Consider the following 8,562-nt stretch of genomic DNA (forward strand, 5'->3'; position numbering starts at 1 on the left):
AAAAGCCCGAAAAGCCACTGAGTCCATCTGAATCCCCAGATAGACTAAAGATTGAGAAGGAGTCAAATGCGACTTTTCGAGGTTTACCAGAAGCCCCAGGGACTTCTCTAACGACATGGTCGTGTGCAGGTCCTCCAGACACCGGTCTCGCGATGAAGCTTGAATAAGCCAGTCATCTAGGTAGAGAGAGATCCTTATATTCTCCAGATGAAGCAGCCTTGCCACGTTCTTCATCAGAATGGTGAAAACCATCGGCGGCGCTGTGGTCAGACCAAAGCAAAGTGCCCTGAATTGGAATACCTTCCCCTTCAGGACAAATCGCAGGTATTTCCTTGATTGGGGATGGATGGGGACGTGAAAATACGCGTCTTGGAGGTCTAGTGAGACCATCCAATCCCCCGGTCTCAAAGCTGACAGCACAGATTGAGGCGTCTCCATCTTGAATTTCTTCTTTATGACGAAGAGGTTTAGGCTGCTGACATCGAGGACGGGTCGCCACCCCCCCGAATGTTTCGGCACTAGGAACAGATGGTTGTAAAACCCTGGAGATTCCAGGTCGAAGACCTGTTCCACCGCTTGCTTCTTGATCATTTGTTCTAGCAGATCGAAAAGCACTTTCTGTTTCTCTCCTCGATAAGAGGGGGAGAAATCCTTTGGTGTTGAGGATAGCGGGGGTGACTTCAAGAACGGAATCCTGTACCCTTTCCTCACAACATCTAGCGACCAAGGGTCGGCATCTCTCTCTTCCCAGGCTTTCGCGAACAGAAGAAGCCTGGCTCCTACCGGCGTCTGAAGGACTTCCAAATCACTTCCTACTCTTTGATGGAGCAGGGGTTTTCCCTCTGGAAGAGCCTCTTCCTCGAGAGGCTGTTTTTGAGGAAGATCCAGTACGAAAGGGCTTCGCTTTCTTGGTAAACGAAACTCCAGAAGAGGAAGCAGCTGCTGGTCTTCTAGAAGACTGAGCCAGAAGATCTTGCGTTGCCTTCTCCTGAAGGCTCGATGCTATGTCCTTAACCATAGTCTGGGGGAAGAGATGGTCTGAAAACGGAGCGAAGAGCAAGTCCGCCTTTTGCGCTGGAGAGACGGATTTGGCTGTGAAGTTACAGAAGAGTGCTCTCTTCTTGAGAATCCCCGAGCTAAAGTGAGTAGCCAACTCCTCGGAACCATCCCTGACGGCCTTGTCCATACAAGAAAGTACACTGGACAGCTCCCCAAGACTAATAGTATCAGAACTCCTTGACCTGGCATCCGAAACTCCAAGACACCAGTCGAGAAAGTTGAAGACCTCTAGAGTCCTGAAGAGGCCTTTTAGATGGAAGTCGAACTCGTTATGGGTCCAAGTGACTTTTGATGAAGACAGAAGGGCTCTTCTGGAAGCGTCCACGATGCTCCCGAAATCACCCTGAGCAGAGGCTGGTAGTTTAACACCTACGTCCTCTCCCGTCTCGTACCGCATGCCTCCTTTACCGCAGAGTCTTGATGGCGGTAAAGCCAAAGAGGACTTTCTTGACGCTTTCCTCTTCTCCATCCACTCATGGACTTTCCGGAACGCTTGCTTCGTGGAAAGCGACTTCTTCATTTTAACGAACCCCGATGCTTTCGATGCTTTAAAAGAAGAAAATTGAGAAGGGGGAGTACGAGGGGCTTCCCGTTGGAAAGTTTCTCCAAACTCCGACTGTAGAAGACGCATCAAAACTTTATAGTCCGATGAGACAGGAGCTGGCTGCTGCTCTTCCTCTGCTTCGACTAAATTATCGCTAACTCCTTCCTCAGAAACTGGAGAAGTAGGAGGAAATTCTGAAGAAAAATGACGAACAGGTAGGGTTCCTTCTTCCACCTGAACTTGTGTTGGTGAGGAACTGGCGTCCACCAGCGCGCGCTTGGCGTCCGAATCCACACGTTTGGTGCTCGACATCTACTAAAACACGCCTGGCGCACACCGAGCGTCCACTAGTGCACGCTTGGCGTCCACTGGCGCACGCCGAGCGGCCGCCAGCGCGCGGCTGCCGTCCACCGGTGCACGTTTATCAACAACAGGTGCGCGTTTGGCGGCAACGGAAGCGTGCTCCACTTGCACAGAAGCGCGCTCAGCGTCCACCGCTCACTTGCGAACATTCGAAGACTTGCGAGCGGGAGATATCTCATCCTGAGAGCGAGAAACAAACTTCTCACCTCCTCTAGAGAGCTGCTGGGGAGCAGAACGAACTCTAGAGGGAGACTCGAACGAAGAGAGAGGCGAGCGAGGAGAAAGAGAAGGTCTTGACTTCTTCACAGGAAGCTTCTCGTCCTTTCTACGACGCGGAAGAGACTCTCTAGAAGCAAGAACGTCCTGAAGTTGTTGCTGCAGTGACTGAAGCATCCTCTTGGTTGGCGAATCTTCCTGCTCCGGGGAGGGACTGATCCTGTGAGCAGGAGAGCGGCGAGGGGACGCCTCCCTCCTCCTCCCAGGCACGGCCTCCTCCCGAGCTCTAGAGCGACTGTATCGCTCGCACGAACTACCCGAATCCAAGTCCGAAGACTCTCTACGCCTTTTCTGCGGCGGAAAAGCAGCGAACGCACTGTCAGGAGAAGATCGCAGATTCGGAGAACTAGGACGTGGAGCGTCACCAACACGCGCCGTCCTTTTCAGCGGACGGGAAGCACCGTGAGAACTCCACCCTTTACGTGGGGATGAAGCCTCCGATGACGAAAAACACTCCTTGAGGAGACGTGCACGCACACGCTCCCTGGCAGTCTGGGGATTTTCATCAGTAACTGCCGAAGGCACGCCAGATCGGTGGGGGTTCCTTGTAACCCTCCTTCGGCTTTCGACATGCTCCCTCCCCGGGTCCTGGGAGTCAAGCAGAGGTCCAGGCCTAGAGGCGAAACGAGGCCGATCTGACGCACCCTCCACTACACAAGGGGTATCACTGCACTTCTGCACATCACTTTTGCTCTCAAGAGCCAACACTTTCGATTCTAAATTTCAAATCGCCTCCATTACTCTCTACTGACACTGCTTCAGGGCCCGGAGGCAACACTACAGGGTTAGGAGCATTAACAGAAGGAGGGTTAACAGGAGAAACATTAATTTCTTGCACACCTGAAACACTCCTGGAGGAAGACCTCCTTAACCTATCCTTTTCAAGTTTCCTAAGATAGGTCTCGTACGCCTTTCACTCAGAATCTGTTAATCTTTCGCACTCCTTGCAACGGCTTTCACACACACATTCATGCTCCCTGCAACTCTTACATACCGTATGTGGGTCTACTGAAGCTTTCAGTAGCCTACCTCTACAATCAGTCCTAGAGCAAAATCTAGCACTAGCTGTACTAGACCCTGACATATTATCCAAGAGAAATCCAAACCAAAATCAAATCAATCCACTAATAACGTGTGCCTAGCCACCGATCCAAGTCAATTAATCCAAAAAAGAACCAAAAGGGATACTCAAGTAGCCAACTGTAAACAGATGTTCACAACACCGGCGACAGAAAAATTATGAATAGAAAATGGGAATGGTTCCTGATACCCGCCTCCCAGCGGCGGGAATGGGTACTAACCACCTGACTCCCACTACGTGTTTCGTAAGTTTTAAATTCTGTCGGTCGTCGGAATTATCAGCTATATATATATCTGACAGGTAAGTTGCATGAACAAAGTTATAGTTATATACACAGTCAATGTTGATGTCACTCAAACTTCTCACACCTCTCCTCTACCAGCCAACATCAAGAGCTTACTGTTTCAAAACAGCCCACACCACCTTCTCTGGAAGAGATACTTAAATTAACGAGAGTCATGCAAGGTCAGATAAAAGCACTTCCAGAGAAGCAATCAGCTGACATCAATTTCAACACCTAGACCTAGTGCTTCTAAAGCTCTCCAATCTTATGTTTCTCCTAGAACACCTCTCATCTCCAAGTTTACTTCACCTAACTCTGTAGTTTTAAATGAATCTCCTCTGTCTACCCTTAGCATGTGAGTTAAAAAGAGTGGGTGAAGTGTTTAAGAATTCCCAATTCTGCCCTTCTCCTAGAAAACAACAAGGACCAAAAAGGAAAAAGACCACACTGATGGACCAAGCTTTTGCCATTTTCTCTGAACAAAGGATAACTTGCCTACAAGCTGAATGGGAAGAGAAATTACAGTAAGAGGAGGACAAAAAGAAGCAGCAAATTACAAAGAACTGAAAGGAACCCAGGGCCAGGCCACATCCAAACAAGGAGCAAAAAAAAAAAAATTCAATGAAAAGGAGATTTGACCAGATTCTAGATCCATAAAAAAATTCAAAAGAGAGCCTCCGCCAAGATCACCATTCAGTAGTGATGGCTTTGATTTAATGTTCAAAGACCAGTACCAAAATGAAGTTATGGAAATGACAGACAAAGCTGTGATGACAATAATCCAGACAAAATGGGTGTCACATACAGGAAGAAGAAGCACTTCGTACATATTTCTTCTGGGTCAGGTGAGTGAGGTATCTGAGTGGTAGACTAAATAGCCTAGGACACTAAGTTTAGTTTCTTTTGATTACTATCCTATGCAAGTCATAACATTCAATGATAGGCTAAAATTTTGAAAATACAACACTACGCTAATTAAAAAATTCACATTCAGCAGCAATAAAAGTATCAAAGTGCTGTGTGTTCTTCATCCCTACTACTAATTTAATGCTTAAAATATAAACATACATTTCTCTTCCACGGTCACCCGTTCATATGAAGAGGGCCGCGGTAGACTTCTTTAAAAAGTGAAATATTTTTCATAAAACAGGAAGAAAACAAAGAATGAAATGACTACATTGTCATCGAAGTGATATGAATGGACCAGGTATGGAAGAGTATTTGGATTAAAATTAGTGGAAAGTGTAGTGTGTGTTTGGAAAGTTAGGCATAGTGTAGCCTAGGTCCTAGTTTCGAGCAAAATATTGGGACTCGTGACTAATTAGTTACTTTTCAAAGAATAAACCCTAATGGAATATTCTTCATTTGCACCTATGGGGCAGTGTAACTTTTTCGTCTCGCATATCTGAGCATTATGAGATATGGGCATCATTTTGGCAACACTAGGTTTGTTTGTATTTAAAACGATAGTGTCAGCAAAGTGTTAGGTTCCATGCTAGTGTCTTGACGGTTGATTTACCGCATTTCAGGGCCAAATTTATCAGTGCATGAGGTAAGCTACGACACTGAGAAAATCTTGGCAGTACGACAGGGACCGGGACAGTGTTACCATGCGAAAATACCACAGGCGGATGGACAGATGGAAAAAAACAGAGTATAGTGCCATTACCCTAATACTTAGCGAGGGGCAATCTCCTGGGTCAGCATTATCAACTTAGGCTCCCAATCTTGTCTTGACTATAATCACTAGGCGTGTGGTCAAGTTCCCATCCCAAAAGTTATATACCGCATCTTAACCTAGCAAAGTCCCAGTATTACTGAGTAACTTATATGTTGCGGTGAATAAAGAAAAACCTTATCTCTGATACCAAAGTCAACCAAACAGAACACCACCAAACAGCGTTGCCAATTGGTATGTTTACCCTCCAAAATGGGTATAAGACTTACACAACACCGGGGGAAATAAGTAAAATTAGCTTATCTATTTGTAGTATATACACATATTAGATCATTTTTATCATTATTGCATTACTATGACAACTAGAATTCATGGAAAGTTTGTAAATGCATTGGCGTATGTGTGAAGCTCCACAAAATTGGCAACGATGCTACCAAACGTCTCCTTTTCCGTCTCCCAGTTCAAGTGTTGCATCACCTCTAATCAGGTTGCATGCACTAAAGTCTCTTTAGAGAAGCTGTTCTACGTCTTTTCTCATGTAATTCTCACTGTGGCCATCCCACAGCCCTGGTAACCTTCTAGGTATTACCCTAAAATAAATTACTGCAATGAAGATTCACGCTATTTTGCCGACTTATTTACAACTAAAAATGTATCGACGTTACCGCTTCAGACAACAATTACTACCTAATTATCAAGGTATCGAAAGAAAGAGGTAGTGACTGTCACACCTTTTCAGCTCTGGTAACAAAGCAAAATATTATTTCAGCTCTGTGGTAACAAAGCAAAATATTATTTTTAACGGTTTTTTTAAGTTTCGCTATAATGAAAATAGTTTCACAAGCTTAAAGGAAAGTTTAGATTTTTTGTTGCACTCCTGATAATGATACCGACAATGATTAAAAAAAATATTAAAAATTTGCATAATTGAAAACTTCATTTTTGTCCTAATTGGCTAGCTATGGAGTGACGTCAATAAGCTCCTCCCCATGCTCGTCGGCTTTCAGTTGTCAAAGGGGGTGGTCAAAGGGGGTGGGCAGTCTTTTGAACTTTTTTTGACATCTAAACATAGGTATCTTAACATAGGTAAATCATGGTGTTTTGGGCCACATAAATCATAACATAGGTAAATAATGGTGTCTTGTGCCATATAAATCAGAAAAACAATGAAATTTGTAAATTTCCCTTGCTTTCCAAGAAATATTTCTGCAGGTGATATCGTAATATCTGTAGTATGAGTCTTTATCCGTTTAGCAGACAAATTTCCGTCAGTAAGGCTTGGAGTAATTACACACACGCTTTACGTCAATTACAGTTACAATTATAAAAGGATATATACAGTAATTCATGTAAACAGTAGGTATACTCTCCGTGATGGCATGAGCAACAAATTTTACCAAGATGAAAAAAGGAGTGAATCAACAATGCTGGGTGCATACTTAATATTTAAAACCGAAGAATTCTTAAAAATACTTATTTATTTAAAATTAATAACCATCCACGTTTCAGATAAGCCAACTGCACTGAGAAATTCGACAGTGCTACGGCGGTTGTTGACTCTTGATAATTATACAGAACAGTCATCTGCTGGAATCTAAGTAAATTTGATTCTCAAACATATCACAACCACTAACAGCTATTTTTAATTAAACCCTGATGTTTCCTTCATGACATTCCTAACGACTTAAAATGAATTTTCAAAGCTTTTCGTATATTTTTAACATGAATGATTTTCTTTCCACTTCATATGATAAAAAAATATTCTGATAAAATATTCTTATAAGAAAAAAAAACAAGCATTTCCTGTGTATCAAAAGTTAGTGAGTTTAGACTTCAGAGAAATAATCTATCTGTCGTGTGTAGTAAATCTATTTTTAACTTTTATTCTAAAGCTTTTGAAAATTCAAAATAAATCTGACTACAGTCATTTCCACAATTATGGAAGTGCTCTCACATAAATAATATGAACGAAGCCCTGCCTGGCATCTTAAAAACTTTGTAACGCTATCACCTGATATTATAATGGAGTACGTACTATACACAGCAACTATGGTTGGAATGTTAATATCTTTACTGTTTGCGCTGGTCATTCATTGCTTCTCAAATGTATATATATGAACTATCTAAAACTAGTCAGCAAAGTTTATTAAATCATACTGAAGCCATACGACGCACTGCAAAAACATTTAGCTAAAAGCCTTCACTTGCAGGCAACTGGACTAGCACAAACCAAGACGACTTTGACAACATGCACTCTTAGTTCTGGCAAGGATATGCTCATTTGTTATCAATATCTTGAATGCACTCACCTCCGATAGCTTAAGAAATAACTCGGTAATGAATAAACAGTAGAATAAAGGCAAGTCTCAAAACAAGTCACCACGGCAACAATGGTTGCGAGCACTCTACTGCGTCTTGACTCAGTCACTGAGTGTGTGTTAGCCCGGCCCTGGACTGGACTGGAGTTGTCTTTCAACCGTGTCTTTGTTCGTTGCATGTGACGTAGCACTATCGCGACATAAGGATGTTGTATACACGTTCACTTGGTGAGTAATGTTCAGAAATCGAAATGCCCACGCGTTGGTTACACATCGAAGTATCTGCGTAGTAATATAATAACTACTTATTTGAGGCTTATTCTTTATTTATCCATATTCAGTGTATTTTAATATCAGTGAAACTGATGAAATAAAATGAAATATTGGAATAAGCAAAACTCTTAATCTGAATTTCATACACCCGCTCGACTGAACAGTAAGACTGAAAAGACGAGATATGAACAAGTATGCCGTATGTGATCAGCATCACGATGCATGACTCATCATAACTGTTACTCGCGCCTGATTTTACGTAATTCATCTTATAAGCTGTTTCTAGGGATGAGAATGATAAAATAAGGAAAATATTACTGGAGTAGAGAATTTCAGGTATCTTGATTTTTTCATATTTATTTATTTATTTAATAAATCTAACTCGGCTTTGAAAATCCCAAGATCAGGACGATAGCTATTGAAAAATTCCAAGATCCCCAGATCACTGACAAAATCCCAATATCTTGGGGGGAAAAAGGCCAAGGAGAGATCACCCTTTGAATCACCATTCAAAAAGTCAATTATAGTCAATTCAAAGGTTTTATCAAAAGCTTGGTTATATTTCCCGTGTTTTCAAGGAACGGAAACTATCACCCAATAAACAGGCAGACTACGTATTTAAAAAGCGAAAAGGGAGGCATTGGACTTTATCAATGTAACAAAGAAAGCCAATTCAATATTTTTCAA

At 42.7% G+C, this 8,562-nt stretch overlaps 1 protein-coding gene across 2 annotated transcripts in view; it reads right to left on the reverse strand.

The window, feature by feature from the left end:
• Positions 1-7,756, reverse strand: part of LOC135208412 (uncharacterized) — a 55,587-nt gene extending 47,831 nt beyond the window's left edge. The window contains exon 1 of one of the 2 annotated variants that reach the window (XM_064240549.1): positions 7,594-7,756. The gene's annotated coding sequence lies outside the window, so the exon portion shown is untranslated. Of the gene's footprint in view, positions 1-5,275; positions 5,389-7,593 lie in introns of those variants that run through there. The other variant, XM_064240550.1, reaches the window with a different exon arrangement.
• Positions 7,757-8,562: the final 806 nt, after the last annotated feature.

This window comes from Macrobrachium nipponense, chromosome 35 (assembly GCF_015104395.2).
Source record: "Macrobrachium nipponense isolate FS-2020 chromosome 35, ASM1510439v2, whole genome shotgun sequence".
Classification (NCBI taxonomy): Eukaryota; Metazoa; Arthropoda; class Malacostraca; order Decapoda; family Palaemonidae; genus Macrobrachium; species Macrobrachium nipponense.